The following is a 19595-nucleotide window of genomic DNA, read 5'->3' on the forward strand; positions in this document are numbered from 1 at the left end:
GTGAGATCATGGTTGGACACTTAACAGACCGACTAAACCTCCCAGGCGCCCCATTTAGTTTTTTTGAATGTCATAATTTCTATATAAAACTACAAAAAGCGACAGATCTGGAGCCTTTTAGGTAGGATTAATGAAGAGGTATGCGTTTCTGTTTGTAATATGGTTCTTTTTTTTTTAAAGGTGTTTTTCTTTTTTCTTTTTCTTTTTTTTTTTTTAAGATTTTAAGCAGCCTCTACAACCAACATGGTGTAATCTTTACACCCGTTGTGGGGCTTGAACTCACAACCCTAAGATCAAGAGTCGCATGCTCCACTGATTGAGCCAGCCCAGGTGCCCCTGTAGGATGGTTCTTTTCTAACCTCTCATGGTTACAGTTTGGTAGTTCATCTGCCAAACTTTTATGTTTTTGTTATTATATCTAAGCAGAACACAGCCTATCTCAAAATTCTCCTTACTAAAATAAAGAGCAAGCAGTATCAAAATTTTGTGAAAACATTCTGTCAGGGCTTATGTAAATTTTAGTCTCCATTTCTCATTTTCAGTTGATCCAGAGAAACAACTCCTAAAAAGCAATTGAAGCCAAACACTGCCGGTTTGAGAAAAACCTTACAATTTCAGAATACATCATCTAAATCTTTTAGTGATTCTGGTGATGTAATAACTGCCCATAGGTTTTTTGTTTTTGTTTTTAATTAGTAGCTGAAGTAAACTGTTTTTGAAATTATGAGATCAACTCTTGGAAGTTTTTGCTCAACGTCTAAACAACAAGGTTGAGCTCTGGGAGGAAGATGCGATCGCAGCTACAGTGGAGCTCTGGGCTCCTGCTCCTGACTCACCACTGTTTGCTCTTGCCGAAGAACAAGTCTGTCAGGAAGCCACACTGCAACCATGTCTTTTAAAAACACTGAGAAGATACCTGTGGAATTGGAGGTGGTGATTCAATGAATTAGAATTACTCTAACCAGCCACAATATGAAAAGTCTTTGGAGAAGGTATGTGCTGACTTGATCAGAGAGGCACAAAGGAAAAGAATCATGAAAGGACCGGTTCAGATGCCCACTAAGAAAGACTCTGAGAATCACTATAAGAAATACTTCCTTGTGGTGAAGATCGTTTGAAGATGAGGATCCACAGGTGACTCATTGGTTTGCTCAGTCCTTCTGAGATTTTTTTTACCCCCCCCCCCAACCAAGTTTATGTATTTATTTTGAGAGAGAGCAAGGGAGGACCTGAGAGAGAGAGAGAGAGAGAGAGAGAGAGAGAGAGAGAGAATTCCAAGCAGGTTCTGTGCTGTCAGCACAGAGCTTCAGGTGGGGTTTGTTCTCACCAACCATGAGACAGGTTGAGCCAAACCAAGAGCCAAAATCAAAAGTAGGAGCTCAACTGACTGAGCCACCCAGGTGCCCAGTTCTGAGATTGTTAAACAAATTACTTTCATCAGTATTGAGCCAGGAGTCAATGTCGAAGTCACTATTACAGATGCTTAAATCAGCCTTTTTAATAAATTATCTGTTGTTAGAAATAAAGGTTGAGATTTTTTTTTTTTTTGATTCTTTAACATGGCACAGCCCTTCATGATTTGGTTCCAACATCGTTGTTCCTCACTTGTTTCTGCATGCCCCACTATCCAGTCCTTTAAAGATTCCAGGTTTATGGAGTTTTTCTTAATTTATTTTACCTTATATTACTTGTATAATATAAAAACTTTATAGACCACTATGTGGCATCTTTCTGCTAGGTGTTTCATGTATGTCATTTCTAATTCTTAAACTGATCCTATAATATTCATAGTGTCATGCATGTTTTATAGCTGAGGGAACTGTGGCATGGGGATTTTTATTGACTTTCCTAAGCCCACATCCATGATTCAAACCATATATCTCTGACTACAGAGTCCATTCTTTTTCATCATGTGAACCTCTCCATGTATTCTGTATTTGTTTATCTTAAGATTTTTCATAGTGCTTTAGGAAGTATTTATTATTAGCAGAGCTCAACTCTAGTTGATGGACTTTGGTGGAATTTGCCTTTGAAGTATACTATTGGCATGTAGCATTTTGTGTAAGAAAAAGATGTGTATGTGCATATATTTTAGGCATTTCAGCTTTCATATATGTATTTTTGAAGTAGTTAAATGCCTGCTTTGCTGTTAGAAAAATATAATAACTGATCTCTGGGCCTCATTTCTCTGATCTGAAAATGAGTGGTGGGCTAGATGTTAATGCCCCTTCCACATTTAATATTCTATTCAGGTTTCTAAAGAACTGAATGAAAAGATGGCATATGGACAGCTCCAGGCAATGATGACAGTATCAGTAATGAAGAACCAGAATAGGGAACAATGAGGTATGGGTGGTGGCTAAGGAAAACAGGAGAATTAAGACTAAGGGATTGTAATTTCCATAAAAGTTTCCCCTGCACTAAGTAAAGAGAATATCTTTCTAAATGAAAACATAGAGACTCTGGGAATTAGCTGGCTGAGTAGTTTGTAACTGATGCCTCCTTCTCCCTACCTGTTACCCCCATTCTTCTGTCCTTTCTTGTGATGGTGTATAATATGTTTGAGAAAAATGCACCTAGAGCTGTGTTATATGAAAATAACCAGGTCATCAGTAGCACACTTGAAATAATTATAGCTTTCATATTGTTCATAAAGTGAGAATTCAGTAATTAAAATGTGAACCCATTATTGTAGATCTTCGGAGTTTGTTGATAAAGCAAAGGAGGGCATATTTTGCATTCAAAAAGGATGAAATACCTCTTAGTGACAAAACTTTTATATAGCCTTTCTACCCTCAAGGTATTAGAGATGCTTATATTGACATATAGACGGGTGATGGTTTGACTAGGTGGAAAATTGTTAACCAGCATAGAAAATTGTCATTCGTTTCCTTGTTAGCTTCTGGAGACCTTAGATCAGTGAATTTTGAGTTTGGGACTAAATCATCGTAGGCCAGGAGCAAGGAAATGTCCTTTAGTTAGAGAAGTTTGTTTTTTTCAGCATACTGTAGCCCTCAGATAGAGATTTATAAATACACTTTAGTATTTTTAAAAACTTAGAAGTAAAAGTAAAGAAACTGGTTTAACTTTCTTCAGCAGTATATTACCCAACTTATTGGCTGGGGACCCTTTTTTTCCACATAATACTTAGTAGTACATCTTTTACTGATCTAGGTTAACTTTTATCTGTTTTATAAAGCCTCACTCTCAAAATATCCATGACTATTTCAACCCTCAGGTGATAGGCCCTGATTACTTCCTGAAGGACCTCATTCTATTGTTCATTACTGATAATTATTACAAAAAAATCTTTTGTATTTGGCCAAATGTTTTTCTTTAATATCTATCGTTTCATTGTTTTGCTTCCTAAAATTGTACAAAATAAATAATTACTCTCATCTTAATATCCGAAGATGCCTTGGCTAGCATAGAGATTAAAAGCCCAGGCTTTGGAGTCAGATTGCCTGAGTACAAATTTTAGTTCTACTGCTTTTACTGTGTGATCTTTTCTTGTCTGTAAAATGGGACTAGCCATAATACTTTAATGGGTTAAATGACATGATTCATAAAAGAGCTGATTATGTAGTGTGTTGGTTTGGTTCCTTGGAAAGTAGATATTGAGATGGAGTTAGTGCAGGAGATTTTATGGGGAGTAGGTAATAGAATGCCTGTGAAAGGAAAGGGAGCGCAAACTGAATTGACCTACAAGAGTCTCAGTCTTTGATGCAGATCTTAAAAAAAACAAACAAAAACGCACCACCAACAAAAAAAAAAAACAACAACACAAAAAACTCAGCCAATCCAACGGGGAGCTCCAGAGCAAAAATCACCTGTTAGAGGAGTCCTGCATTGGGAAGAAATGGCCAGGTTCTAGTACACCTACCATGTTGTTACTGGCTAGGAGCTGCCCAGGAGGAGTATGGCCTCAACTGGAAAGCTGAGATGAATTCTGAACATGCTGCACCTGGAGGCTGTTAACTAACAGTACTCCTTGCATCTGATTGCAAGTCCTTCTTTCCTCCCTTCCTCCCTCCCTTCCTCCCTCCCTTCCTTCATTCCTTCCTTCCTCTGTTCCCCTCCTCCCTTACATGCAAGTTCTTTCTTCAAGGGAGATCCAAGTGATTGCCACAAGTCCATTTCTTGTGCTGCAGGATCTAGGTCTCCAAACATTTTCTGAGAGCAGTTCTTTCAGGGGTCCATGGACTTCTCCTTTTTTTAAGGATTTTATTTTTTGTGCCAATACCATGCTGTCTTGATGATTACAGCTTTGTAGTAGAGGCTAAAGTCTGGGATTGTGATGCCTCCTGCTTTGGTCTTCTTCTTCAAAATTCCTTTGGCTATTTGGGGCCTTTTGTGGTTCCATATGAATTTTAGGATTGCTTGTTCTAGTTTCGAGAAGAATGCTGGTGCAATTTTGATTGGGATTGCATTGAATGTGTAGATAGCTTTGGGTAGTATTGACATTTTGACAATATTTATTTTTCCAATCCATGAGCAGGGAATGTCTTTCCATTTCTTTAAATCTTCTTCAATTACCTTCATAAGCTTTCTATAGTTTTCAGCATACAGATCCTTTACATCTTTGGTTAGATTTATTCCTAGGTATTTTATGCTTCTTGGTGCAATTGTGAATGGGATCAGTTTCTTTGTCTTTCTGTTGCTTCATTGTTAGTGTATAAGAATGCAACTGATTTCTGTACATTGATTTTGTATCCAGCAACTTTGCTGAATTCCTGTATCAGTTCTAGCAGACTTTTGGTGGAGTCTATCGGATTTTCCATGTATAATATCATGTCATCTGCAAAAAGCGAAAGCTTGACTTCATCTCTGCCAATTTTGATGCCTTTGATTTCCTTTTGTTGTCTGATTGCTGATGCTAGAACTTCCAGCACTATGTTAAACAACAGCGGTGAGAGTGGGCATCCCTGTCGTGTCTCTGATCTCAGGGAAAAAGCTCTCAGTTTTTCCCCGTTGAGGATGATGTTAGCTGTGGGCTTTTCATAAATGGCTTTTATGATCTTTAAGTATGTTCCTTCTATCCCCACTTTCTCAAGGGTTTTTATTAAGAAAGGGTGCTGGATTTTGTCAAAGGTCTTTTCTGCATCAATTGACAGGATCATATGGTTCTTATCTTTTTTTTTTGTTTTTTTTAAATTTTTTTTCAACGTTTATTTATTTTTGGGACAGAGAGAGACAGAGCATGAATGGGGGAGGGGCAGAGAGAGAGGGAGACACAGAATCGGAAACAGGCTCCAGGCTCTGAGCCATCAGCCCAGAGCCTGACGCGGGGCTCGAACTCACGGACCGCGAGATCGTGACCTGGCAGAAGTCGGACGCTTAACCGACTGCGCCACCCAGGCGCTTCTCTTTTTTTTTATGTGATGTATCACGTTGATTGATTTGCGAATGTTGAACCAGCCCTGCATCCCAGGAATGAATCCCACTTGATCATGGTGAATAATTCTTTTTATATGCCGTTGAATTCGATTTGCTAGTATCTTATTGAGAATTTTTGCATCCATATTCATCAGGGATATTGGCCTGTAGTTCTCTTTTTTTACTGGGTCTCTGTCTGGTTTAGGAATCAAAGTAATACTGGCTTCATAGAATGAGTCTGGAAGTTTTCCTTCCCTTTCTATTTCTTGGAATAGCTTGAGAAGGATAGGTATTATCTCTGCTTTAAACGTCTGGTAGAACTCCCCTGGGAAGCCATCTGGTCCTGGACTCTTATTTGTTGGGAGAAGGATTTTATTTTTAAATAATCTCCATACCCAATGTGGGACTCAAGCTCACAACTCTGAGGTCAGGAGTTGCATGTTCCACCAACTGGAGCCAGCCAGGCACCCTGGACTTCTCTTCTTGATGGGGAAGTTCAAAAAATAGGTTTGTGAGACAGGTTTCAGTCCCCATCTGTGTACCTGGTCTCAGGGCCACAGTGATTCTCGTGGTCTCTTCCACTACTCAGTCTAAATTCCGCTTGACATCAGCTATAATTTTGTTGGTCTTGGTGGTTTACCTAGACCCACCCGTCATTTTTGAGGGATCACAGTCACAATTGGGCAGGGGAGTATCAAGTGGTACCCATGTGGGTCATCTGAGTTCCACACATACTCCTTGTTGTTCCCATTATGTAACAGCATACCTGCTTCCTTCTGAGGATGAAGGTTAATTTATCCTGCCATGATAGTGATTCCTTTTCTTGCCTCTTGGTTCAGGGGCACAAAGAGTCACAAATGCACTGGCTCCAGCTATAATTTATAGCTCAGTATGATCCTTGACATGTCTCCTGGCAAAAGTATGCCCAGGATCTCTAACAAGATGGAAAGCACAAAGTCCTCTAGTAGATCACTAGAAATTTTGCTAAGTGGAGGCCATTTCTCCTTCCACCTTTTGGTGCTCAGACCCATGTGTTTTTTCTACTAGGAGCATAGCTCTGAATCAGTGCATATACTGCATCCTTGTCTCTGAGCTGGTATATCATCTGTGTCTTCAGTAGGCCATTTTAGTACTCTATAAGGCTGGATGATTTTGTATGGTGCTGTTATGTGATAAGACCACTAGAGCCCCTGGTTATGGGCCCATTGCCACAATTCCTTCACTGTGAATTCATTCCCTTGGTTGGATGCTATGTTATATGGGACTCCATGTCTGTGGATCAGGTACTCTGTAAGCCCTTCTCTAGTGGTGTAGCTGGAGGTCTGTGGACAGGAAAGAAGAACCCATACCTGGAATAAGTATCTATTGAATGCCTGTGGGGATCAACTGCTGGCCTTTCCAAGATGGAAGGAATACGATGTGGTGTGTGGTTGATCAGCTTGAGGTACAGTGCTATATTGGGGGCTCAGTGTTTGTCTCTGTTACTCATAGGTTGGATGTTCAGAGGGGCTGGTAGACTGATTGGGCCTTGGTAAATGGGAGTTCAGCCCTCCTTTGCTTCTTTGTGCCACACTGGTTCCTTTATTCATTTCCCCATCATGCCATTTTCTGGGTGGCTAATGTCAACTCTCTGAGTCATTTTGTTTATTTGGTTATTCAGTGTCTCTTCTATATTGGATGCTTTCTGGGGGACATTAACACGTGAAAAGAATTTTCACACTTTATGCACTCCCATATGTGCATTCATTTGCCTCCACCCATAACTTCTTGTAATAATTGTATAGACTTTTTCCTTAAAGGGCTCTGACCAGTTAGCCAATCCATTTGCAATTGCCTATGAGTCTGTATATATTCTCAACTCTGGCTACTTTTTTTTTCATACACAAAGTTAATGACTAAGTACATCACTTGAAGCTCTATCTTTAGGAAGATTTTCCCTTTCCACTCTCAAGGTCAGTCCTAAGTATGGCTGTAATGAAGCTGTTTTGTTTGGTTTTTTTTCCAGCTTGCATTCACATACTGAGCCATTTATAAGCTATTTATAAGCCAAACTTTGGCTTTTATCTCTTCCTTAAATTGGTCATATAGGATCACCCAAACAGCTATAGATGTGAACTGAGGAAAGGATGCTAGTACAATTTTGGTAGGTGTCAGGGAAGTTTTGTGCCCTTTGGTTCTATGGGGTTTGAATTTTTTTTTTTTTTTTTTTTTTTTTTTTTTTTTTTTAGGGATATTGAGAGTGTGAGTAGGGGAGAGGAGCAGAGGGAGAGAGAGAGAGAATCGTAAGCAGTCTCCATGCTCAGTGCAGAGCCTGACATGGGACTCAGTCCCCCAATCCTGGGATCATGACCTGAGCTTAAATCAAGAATCAGGTGTTCAACAAACTGAGCCACTCAGGTGCCCCGGGTTTGATTTTTGATGTACCATTTCCATCTCATAATGGATTGTTTCTGAGCTCACTTGACTTTATAACTTGGAGAGTTTGTTGAATGCAGCTCCTTATGGGCAGTTCTGGATGTATAGTGTCCAGTGGTCAAGTGATCTCTTTCCAGAGCCCAGTAGCACACCAGGAGCTGTTTTTGTAATAGCATGACTCTCTTGCAGACCTCTAGGTTCCTGCATTGTGATTCTCCCACTAAGGCTTGCTATAAACTCTACTGCAACTTTTCCCAACATTTATACCTCCAACAGGATGGGGACTGCTTGTACTACAACCTCGACCTGATGCAGAGTTGTTTTCCCCACTCAAAGCTGGCAGTGAGCTTTTCATATCATTCAGTATGTGGATTACCATAATATTCCTATGTATAGAATGTGTTGCCTCTAGAATATGAAGAAGCCTATTAAAAGTTATGGTTCCTTTTTTTGTAGTGGGAGATGCAAGATGCAGTAATTTGTTTCTTGCTTTGGAGGGGATGGGATGGCATGACCCTGACTGCTGAACTCCTAAAACTTCACTGAAGTGGTAGAACCTCAGATATTTGTAGTTTTTCTCCTGCCCTTTGGAGCACATGTATCTTACCATGTATTTCAGCTTGCTAGTCATCTCTTGTTCATCTTGCATGATCAGCATGATTAAATGGATCAATGTGCCATTCTGAGGCCAGTTCTCTTCAGAGTTTATTATGATAGAGTAAGAGAATTAATATAGCCCTGAGATAAAACTGAACTTATACTGTTGTTTATTCCATGTGAATGGGACTGTTTCTGATTGGGATAGAAAAGAACTCATTTGCCAAATCAGTAGCTGTATGCCATATACCTGAGGCTATATTTATCTGTTAGAGCAAACATACTATATCCAGTATGGGTGGCTGTGGTCATGGCTACTACTTGGTTGAGCTTGTGGTAGTCTCTAATCATTTTCTAGGATCCATCTGGTTCCTGCAGAGGCACTGAACAAACATATGAACAACATATGAAAGGGACCATGAATCTTGCATCTTTGAGATCCTAAGGGTGGCACTAGTCTCTGCCATCCTCTATACAGTACTGTTTTTGATTTACTATTTTGGCCAAGGGGTGGGGAGACATTTAGATATTTTCAGGTTTCGTTTGGCCTTTTCCTCAATGGTAGTTCTTATTTCAGAGGTCAAGGACCCAGGGTGGACATTACCCCAACTTCCAAGGATGCCAGTCTCATTGTTATATTCAGGACCTGGGAAAATGACCTATGGACCAAAGTGGACTTTGGCCAGAACTCCATTTTTTGCTAGTTCCTATATTTTTCCTGTAACAGAGCAATAATGATGTTCTAGGTGTCTAGATATCAGCATCAACTCAGACTCTGTGACCAGTAGTTTTTTAAATGTCTGGATTTTTTCATTTTCCCACTATATAGTCACCTGAATACATAGGCATAGGTCTCATTGGAGAAGGACTTGGGGGGAATCATTTATTATCATATATATATATATATATATATATATATACACACACACACATATATATGTGTATATATATATATATATATATATATAATGTTCCTGTGTATTATATCTATATATTAGATATCTATATAATATAGTATATCTATATAATATAATCTATCTATATATATTATCATCTTTATGTATATAATATAGATAATATATATCAAGATAATCAATTATATATATATTTATATAACCTATATTTATATAGATATATATCTATATATCTATATTTATAAATTATATATTTATAAATTATATCTATATATAGATATAAATGATTATATAGGATAATGATATATATAAATGATAAGTGATATATATAATGTTCCTGTGTATTATATCTATATAATATTAGATATCTATATAATGTAGTATATCTATATAATATAGATAATCTATCTATCTATCTATCTATCTATCTATAATGTTCCTGTGTATTATATCTATATAATACATATGTTGCAGGGTCCTTACTCCTAGGGAACCAGCCATCTCTTTAAGCTGGTCGGTCTGGATCTGAAAACTGGATCAAGTACAGGAATTAGGCAAGGGATAGTATTATTTTAATGAGGCAACCACTCTCAGCCTTGTGTTTATATGATCTTGCTTTATTTTGTTGTGTATTAAGCAGCACTGTTGACTGCCTATTTTGCTTTAATGACACTGTGTTCTGTTAACTATCTTCACAGCTCCCTGTGGGTCAAGGTTTATTGGCTGTTTTCCATCTTGCCAGTTATGATGATAACTGTGGTCCACTGCCTTCTGTTTTTGTTTGTTTGTTTTAGAGAGAGTACGCACACACTCTCTCCAAAAGAGAGGGACATAGGGGTAGAGAGAGAGAATCTTAAGCAGGTTCCATGCTCAGCACAGAACTTGATGTGGGGGCTTGATCCCATGCCCTTGAGATCATGACCTGAACTAAAATCAAGAGTCGGATGCTCAACCTACTGAGCCACCCAGGCGCCCTCACTAGCTTCTGGTTTTAAGTGCCACCACCAGGTTGCTGTTGCTTTGGAGCCTCATTATCCCAATTGCCATCAATGAGCAAAACTGTGACGGTGTATACTTTAGAGGAGAGCCGCTACTTCTTTGTGATGCTTGTGTCTCTCTCACCAGTATATTCCTGAGAGTCTTGGTGAATAGAGTGTCTCATGCACCCTCTTATGGAATGTAATCTTCTGGTAGGTCTTCTGGCCTCACATAATATATTCAGTCTAGCATACCCACTTTCCTGAGCCTTTTACTCCTGTGCCCCACCCTCTGCTGTGTTAATTCAGGCATTTCAGTTTCACTCAATGTGGACCATTTTTTCCAGGCTTTTAGGAGTCACTGTAGCAGTGAATTTATGCCATACCCTAGATTCTTCCCATATCCCAAGATGGTGTCCCCACCTCCAAACTTTACCTTATAAGTCTAATATTCTTGTCTCCTTGATTAAGTACCCTTAAAATCCAGCACTGTGTTCTCCTTGATCCTGCTGGTATATGTTGGCTAATTCTTTCAGTAACTTTGGGCTGTTGTCTCTTTTCTCCCTTATCAGGCTCAAGATATCATTGGCAGCGTTAACATTAGTTATTATCATGGAAACCAGGAGTGGAGGTGGGGGGTACCTCCTGAGAGGGAACCTTTGTTGCCTTGCAGGTGGGAGGCCTCAGAAGTGTGTTCCTGTGGAGTGGAAAGTACTAATGTCATTTTTACAGATTCTGAGAGTTCAGAGGAGTCTGGAGAATCAAAATCTCTGGGGGCAACCATTTTTTAAATTAATTAATTAATTTTTACTTTTTAAAGTTTATTTATTTATTTTGAGAGAGAAAGAAACAGAGCACACCAGCAGGGGAGGGGTAGAGAGAGAAGGAGAGAGAAAATCCAAGCAGGCTTTGCACTGACAGTGCACGTGAGGCTTGAACCCATGAATCATGAGAAACCTGACCTGAAATCAAGAGTCAGCCAGGTACCCCTGGGGCAACCATTTTAGATGTCCCTCTCCCATCTATCATGCTTCCATGTTTTCCAAACCAGGACCCAGACCTTCGCATAACAAACCTGCCCCCGGCTAAGTTTAGTCATCTTTGAAGCATTGCATTAGCTATCCTGAATTTGTCTTTATCTTTTGGAACTCTCTTGCTGTAGATGATAAGGACCTCTTTTCAGCTACCAGGGAACCCTCTGACTTTGACACTTAGTTTCTAATTGTTTATTAGTTTCTCTCTGTAGGGAGTAAGTGCAGTATAACAGCTAGCCACTTCCATTTGTGCTTACATGCATTGTTCTCACACATTTCAAAAATCAGAATCTTTATACCGGAGTGTTCTTCTTTGGGAATAGTCTCCTAAGAAAGTTTTAGCATTTTTCCTAAGAAAATTTTAGCATTGGGGCTACCAGCTTGTGCCAGGGACTGTCCATATTTCCATAATAAAAAAAAAAAGGAATCCAAAAAATAAATTAAGAATAAGCCAATGTTGGACAGTAATAACAATATTAAGTAGTACTGGACTCTTCTTATTTTTCATTAGGAGCTATGGGCCTCTTGTTTTTAGTTATATGCATATAATTAAAAAACATATCAAGCTTAATGGTGAAACACTAAACAATTCCCATTAACGTCAGAAATAAATTGTTCATTATCACCACTTATGGGAGAATTAATGATATGATTAGACAAGAGAAGAATAAAAGACTCACTGGGGGAAAAAGAAAAGACAAGCAATTTGATGAAGGAGCCCCATTGATCTCCTTGACTCAGCATTCGAGAAATAAAAGTCTCTCTGGAAAGATTGTGGGAGCCCTGAACAGTCTGCTCAGGTGGGTGTTGTGTGTGTGCCTATGTGTTTACATACATGTGCATGCATAAAAGGAAACGAATCAGTTGAAACCTGGAAAATTTTTGATAGAGTTAGGTCAATGAGGTCCACAGGAATCGCTATTGAGAGTAAGTAAAGGAGAGATGCAAGGTGAGTTCATGGGGTTGTATATCCATAGTGATCTTCTGGCCACTCACTTCAATCTGAGGACTTATTCTTCCATATGATGCTGTTGAGGCTCTGCTGCTAATACTACCACATTGGTCTAGAACCCTATGGATTCTTCCAACAGAAAAGCTTAACAGTTCAGGTTCGGTTCAGGGGTTAGTAGTCAGCATGTTCTAGAACACAGCAGGATGATTGAGATTATGAGTCACTGAAGGGACAGACATATAAATAAGATTAAGTTAAAAAATGTTTTTTAATGTTTATTTTTTGAGAGTGAGAGTGAGAGAGAGAGAGTGTGAGCAGGGGAGGGGCAGAGAGGGAGACACTGAATCCAAAGCAGGCTCCAGGCTCTGAGCTGTCAGCACAAAGCCCCATGCAGGGCTCGAACCCACCAACTGTGAGATCATGACCTGAGCTGAAGTCTGGACACTCAACTGACTGAGCCACTCAGGCACCCCTAAATAAGATTAAGTTTAAATGTCTTCTAGGATGTGTGATCAATTATTGAAGGGTTAGAAGCATATTTTATATTTCATTTATCTTCTTTGAACCTCCTTCTGTTACTTTACTTTTCTTTCTTACTCCCTCTTTTTTTTTTTTTTTTTTTGAAGTCAAGATAATATCCACAGAAAAATTGGCTAGTTGAGTTCAAATATTAAGTGACTGTGCAGGTGCTTTCTTGAGACAGGCATCACACTTTAGTATGCTGCAGACATGGCTTATTGGTACTTCTCATTTTGTCATGCAGAATATTAAAAACACATTTACTCAGGAATTAAAATTGGACAAAATTAATTTTTATTGCTTTGTTGACCAATTGAAACTGGCATTTTTTAAAACTGAAGAGTGTGTGGCTGTGAAGAATATGACTACTAGTACAGTTTGGTGTTGTTGCCTTGATTCGTGCAAAGGTGCAAGCGTTTCTACATTCCTTTGCTTTTGCAGTGTGCAAATATGTATATCATGCAGATGTCAACACAATGAAAAAAACATACTAAGAAGTTATGTTTTAGTGTTATGAAAATAGTTTAAAAAATTGAGATATAATTAATACATTATACTATATTAATTTCATATGTACAACATAATGATTTCAATATATGTATAAAAATAATTCTGACCTCATACTTCCTAGAAGAGTTTTGAGGATCCCTAGGAGTCCGGGGACCACACTTTGAGAACTCATCCATTTTGTGCTTGGATGCTTTCAAGCAACCTGAACTTTTAACCTTATAAAATTACCTACCTGGTTTTTAAACTTCCATAAATTCAACAGCCTGGTTAGGTAAACTCCACTGAATGTTTAACTGACTTAATCGTTAAAAAATGTTTTAATAGTATAGTGCACCTGTTCTTATTTTTAGTCTGAATATTTTACTGCTTACTCATACATACCCTGGTGACTTAAAAAAATAGTTTTAAGGTTAACATTCCATACTTTTTTACTTTGAACAAATCTCTTTAAATTAAAAAAGCATAGCAGTTGATCTTTGACATTTAAATTCTGTGAGATTCTTGCAACAAAAATCTTTGTTTTGACTAGCTCCTTTGGGAAACAGTAAATAAATTTAGGATTGGTGGAATATTTTCAGAAGACTCTTGAAAGCAGTTAGAAGTTTAATAGCATTGTAGTATTATGTACATTTGTCTTATCATCCAGTAGTTTCTGTGTGAAATTTGGGGCTGCCTTTGGAGTGAGGTGGGACTGATTTCATTTAGTGTAGTCCATTATTAAAATCCCTTATAAGTGAAATTTGAAAATAGAAATAAGTTTGTGTTACAGATTAAATTCCTTAATAGCAAATTCTAGATGGATAATCAAGATTCTTTTAGTATATTAAAACTTTATTGTATTGATTTTTGCTGAAATAATTGGCATTGGCCAGCCTTAATCTGATCCCTTTCATTAACCCCTCCTGCTTATCTAGTGTTCTCCTCCCTTAATTTGCTTTGTCCTTGGTATTCCCTCTGCTTGGAACTCTCTTCCCCTAGATATTTTTAGAGTTGTTTCCTGACATTTAGGTTTTGACATAAATGTCACCTTCTCAGTGGGACTTTCTCTGACTGCCCTGTCTAAAATTATAACTTTTCTTGGGGTTCCTGGGTGGCTCAGTTGGTTGGGCGTCCAACCTTGGCTCAGGTTGTTATCTCATGGTTTCTGAGTTTGAGCCCCACGTAGGGCTCTGTGCTGACAGTTGAGAGCCTGGAGCCTCCTTCGGATTCTGTGTCTTCCTCTTTCTCTGCCCCTCTCCTGCTCACACTCTGTCTAGCTCTCTCTCTCTCTCTCTCAAAAATGAATAAAAATAAAAAAAATAAAATTATAACCTTTCTTTTCCTTTTCTTTAAAAATTTTTCTCCTTGGCATTTATCATTTTGTATGTCACATATTTTACATTCTTTTGTTGTTTATTATTCATTTCTATCCATTAGAATGTAAGCTCCAAGAAGGCCAGGATTTTGCCTGTGTGCTTGCCAAGACTTAGACTTGTGCTGAGAACAAAACAGGTGCTCAGATATTGGTGAGATAAATATTTATATCCTATTATAAGTATGAATTCTGTAGAGGTTATTTATTTATTTATTTAAAAAAATTTTATAATGTTTATTTATTTTTGAGAGACAGAGACGGAGTGTGAGCAGGCAAGGGGCAGAGAGAGAGAGACACAGAATCAGAAGCAGGCTCCGGGCTTTGAGCTGTCAGCACAGAGCCTGATGATGGGCTCGAACTCACGAACCATGAGATCATGACCTGAGCTGAAGTCAGACACTTAACCAACTGAGCCACCCAGGTGCCCCGAGGTTTTTTTATTATAATTATGTTTGTTATGAGATTTTACCCCAAATCTTGCTCTTATGAAGTCTTTCATCCTAGCTCCCTGTCTTCTTCTTCTCAATTTGTTCTTGGCCTTATAGTAAGCTCAAATATATATTCATTGAATGGATTTGTCAATCAGGAAAGCTCAGTTTTTTTTCCTGCAGAAACATACTTTTGTTTTATGATATAACAATTGTATACATTGAAACAGCCTAGGATTAGTTTCGATTTTTATAGATTAAAAAAGATTCATTTCCCCTTCTTTTTTCCCCAACTCCTACCTCTCTCCTTTTTAAATTTTTTTTTATTTTTTCAAAATGTTTATTTTTGAGATAGAGCATGGGCAGGGGAGAAGCAGAGAGAGAGGGAGACACAGGATCTGAGGCAGCTCTGAACTGTCAGCACAGAGCCCACAGGGAGGCTCGAACTCAGGAGCTGAGATCATGACCTGAGCAAAGTCAGACACTAAATGGACTGAGCCACCCAGGCTCCCCTCTCTCTTAATACTCATCTCAAAGTATTCAAAATACTCTTTTCCATGGTGCCTTCTCAGATTATTTTAAGCTGCAATGATTTTTGTTTCCTCTGAGTTTTTATAACAGTTATATTTGTACATCTGTTCCATTTTAATATTCTGTAATTTTTTTAAAATTCTGACTTGTACTTTATATTGTTATTTAACTTTTCAAGAGTATATGTCTTTCTCATCCTTTACTACATATCAGTAAGCTTTTTTTTTTGGAGAGTGAGTGAGAGCAATCATAAGCAGGGTTGGGGCAGAGAGAGAGGGAGAGAGAGAATCCCAATCAGGCTCCGTGCTGTCAGTGCAGAGTGTCAGTTCAAGTGGGGCTCGAACTCATGGAACTGTGAGATCATGACCTGAGTGGACATCAGTTAGACGCTCAACCGACTGAACCACATAGCCTGCCCCCCCCCAACCTTTTAAAGTTTGTTTATTTATTTTGAGAGACAGAGAGCAGGGGAGAGGCAGAGAGAGAGGGAGAGAGAAAGAATCACAAGCAGGCTTCACACTGTCAGTGCAGAGCCTGACTTGGGGCTTGAACCCATGAACTGCAAGATCATGACCCCAGCAGGAAACCAAGAGTTGGATGCTTAACTGACTGAGGCACCCAGGTGCCCCCTAATCAATAAGTTTTTGAGAAGGAATAGTTATCTTTCTTAGTAGGGCCCTGTGAAGTATTTAATTCATTCATTTATTCATTTAGCAACAATTATTGACATTTCACTCTGGCAAGACTGTGCCTAAGTGCTGGTGATAGAAAAAGGAATAAGACATTCTTGCCATCAGGAAATTAAAGGACTTTTGGGAAAGGGGATCATGTGAATAAGTAAATGCACCAGATTTAGTGAGGATTATCAGTTCTACCAAGAGTTTACTGAAGAGATGATGCTTGTTTACTGAAGAACTTACTGAAGAGATTGATAATTAGCAGGAGTTTTCCATGAAGATAATAAAGAGAGGGATATCTTAAAGGAAAGTCTGGGCAAAAATATGTGGAAGTATGTGGAGCAACATGTCATATTTGGGGAACTGCAAATAGTGTGGCATGGTAGTTTTGTAGGTTGAAAAGGATGAGGCCAGCAGTTGAGGTAGAAACCTAGGTATGAGGCCAGATGAAGAAAAGCTTCATATACTATTTAAAGGAGCTACATTTTTTAAGTGGGGCCTGAGGAACCAGTGAAGAGTTTAAAATAGTGGACCAATTGGTCCATATTTGAGCTTTTAGAATAAGCTCAGTGTCAGTGTAACAGATGGATTGGAGGTGGGCCAGAATGGAGACAGGTATACCATTTGGGAAACCATTGAATAAATTTAAGCCAGAGATCACAGTATGAATTAGGGTTATAATATCTGGAGAAAAGAAGAAAGAATGGATGTGAGAAGTAATTAACAGAATTGTTGACATTGATTGGACATACTTTATGAAGAGAATGGTTCCTAGGTGTCTGGCCATGGATTATTGAATGTATGGTGAAAGCTTTATTTAGAGAGGGAATACAGAAAAGATAATATGTTTTAAGAAGAAATAGTTAAAGTCATGAGAGTGGATGAGACCATCCAGTGAAAATGAGTGAAGAGAGAAGAGGTCTGAGAACATGTATGGATAAAAATCATATTTAAGAGACACACAGGGGGAAAGCCCACAAAAGAAGACAGAGAAGGCAAAGGCAGAGGAGGAAAATCAGTAGAAAGTATCAAGTTTTAAAGAAGAGAGGGAGGAGAGTTTTAAAAAGGAGTGATCAGCTGTGTTGGTTCCAGTGAGGATTTAAAGATCTATTGGGCTTGGCAGTTAGAGTCTGATGAACTTGATGAGTTTCAGTGGATTGAAAATGTGAGTATAGATCCGCAGATTTTTTATTTTTTATTTTTAAGAACTTGGCTGTGAAGGGAAGGCAAAAGGTAATAACTTAAAGAGAATGTAGAGTTGAAGGAGAAGGGTTAATATTAAAAGATTAAAAGATAGGGGCGCCTGGGTGGCGCAGTCGGTTAAGCGTCCGACTTCAGCCAGGTCACGATCTCGCGGTCCGGGAGTTCGAGCCCCGCGTCAGGCTCTGGGCTGATGGCTCAGAGCCTGGAGCCAGTTTCCGATTCTGTGTCTCCCTCTCTCTCTGCCCCTCCCCCGTTCATGCTCTGTCTCTCTCTGTCCCAAAAATAAATAAACGTTGAAAAAAAAAAAAAAAGATTAAAAGATAGCTCATACTAAAAGATACCTGAAGGTATTTATAGGCTATGAGAGGGAGAAGTTGTAAAGACAGGATATAAGCACTCAGTGTATATTGGAATATAGACCGATTTCAAAATTAATTTAATGTGTGTGTTGGGAAATAAATTAATCTCCAGTTGAGCATACTAATTATAAATGTTTGGGATATATTCTTGTAATTTGTTAGAACAGCAGCCGTACCTGAAATGGCAAGACCTTCAGCCAGGTGGAAATTAAGTCTGAGATGATTGCCCACTACCTGGGCAAGTTCTCCATCACCTACAAGCCTGTGAAGCACAGCAGGCCTGGCATTGGGGCCACTCACCACTCACTCCTCCTGCTTTATCCCTCTGAAGTAGTCTGTTCAGCCAATAAAGGCACAGACTTCTCAAAAAAACAAGCAAACAACAAACAAAAACCAATAATGACCAACCAACAGATAGAACATTCAAAGTCAATTCTATTTATTTATTTATTTATTAAGAAAAAAATTTTTAATGTTTATTTTTGAGAGACAGGGCACAAGTGGGGGAGGGGCAGAGAGAGAGGGAGACACAGAATCCAAAGCACGCTCCAGGCTCCAGGCTCCATGCTGTCAGTACAGAGCCTGATGCAGGGCTGGAACTCATGAGCTGTGAGATCATGACCCAAGCCGAAGTTGGATTCAACTGACTGAGTCCCCAGATGCCCCTCAAAGTCAATTTTAGAAGTCATAGAGTACTTAGAGATCTTATAAACTAGTCCTTTCATTGGATAGATTAGTGTATTGAGACATATTTTGGTACTTTGGTCATTTAAGTTATTAATTTTATTTATCTAAAATTATTATTTTTTTAATGTTTATTTATTTTTGAGTGAGGAGAGACAGAGTGTGAGCAGGAGAGGGGGAGAGAGAGCGGGAGACACAGAATCTCAAGCAGGCTCTAGGCTCCAAGCTGTCAGCACAGGGCCCAACATGGGACTTGAACCCAGAGGTGTGAGATCATGACCTGAGCCAAAGTCAGAGACTCCATGAACTGAGCCACCCAGGTGCCCCATATCTAAAATTATTTAAATCAAGAAGGTTAGGGGTCCTGGGTGGCTCAGTTCGTTGGGTGTCTGACTTTGGCTTAGGTCATGATACCACAGTTTGTGGGTTTGAGCCCTGCATGGGGCCCTTTGCTGACAGCTTGGAGCCTGGAATGTGCTTTGGATTCTGTGTCTCCCTCTTTCTCTGCTCCTCCCCTGCTCACACTCTGTCTCTCTCCCTCTCTCAAAAATAAAATAAAAATATTAAAAAAACAAACAAACAGGGATGCCTAGGTGGCTCAGTCGGTTGAGCATTCAACTTCGGCTCAGGTCATGACCTCACGGTTTGTGGGTTTGAACCCCGCATCAGGCTCTGTGCTGACAGCTCAGAGCCTGGAGCCTGCTTTGGATTCTGTGTCTCCCTCGCTCTCTGCCCCTCCCCTGCTTGTGCTCTGTCTCTCTCTCTCAAATAAACAAACATTAAAAAATTTTTTTAAAAACAAACAAGGTTATATACTTGAATTTCCTTTTTCAAGACCAATCTTTGTTACACATATGCTTGTTTAGGTAAAATACATTCAGTTTTTTTTTTTTTTTTTTTTTTTTTTTTTTAAGGCTCTTCCCACTCTGGAATTTTTTTTTTTTTTTTCAACGTTTATTTATTTTTTGGGACAGAGAGAGACAGAGCATGAACGGGCGAGGGGCAGAGAGAGAGGGAGACACAGAATCAGAAACAGGCTCCAGGCTCCGAGCCATCAGCCCAGAG

At 39.0% G+C, this 19595-nt stretch overlaps 1 protein-coding gene and 1 pseudogene across 3 annotated transcripts in view; both read left to right on the forward strand.

Annotated features, from left to right (window-relative positions):
* The window catches only part of ZFYVE9 (zinc finger FYVE-type containing 9), a 220095-nt gene that overhangs the window by 9525 nt on the left and 190975 nt on the right, over positions 1 to 19595 (forward strand). The gene's annotated exons all lie outside the window — the stretch shown is intronic.
* LOC122480499 lies at positions 39 to 4210 on the forward strand (annotated as a pseudogene).

This window comes from Prionailurus bengalensis, chromosome C1, assembly GCF_016509475.1.
Source record: "Prionailurus bengalensis isolate Pbe53 chromosome C1, Fcat_Pben_1.1_paternal_pri, whole genome shotgun sequence".
In the NCBI taxonomy this organism is placed as follows: domain Eukaryota; kingdom Metazoa; phylum Chordata; class Mammalia; order Carnivora; family Felidae; genus Prionailurus; species Prionailurus bengalensis.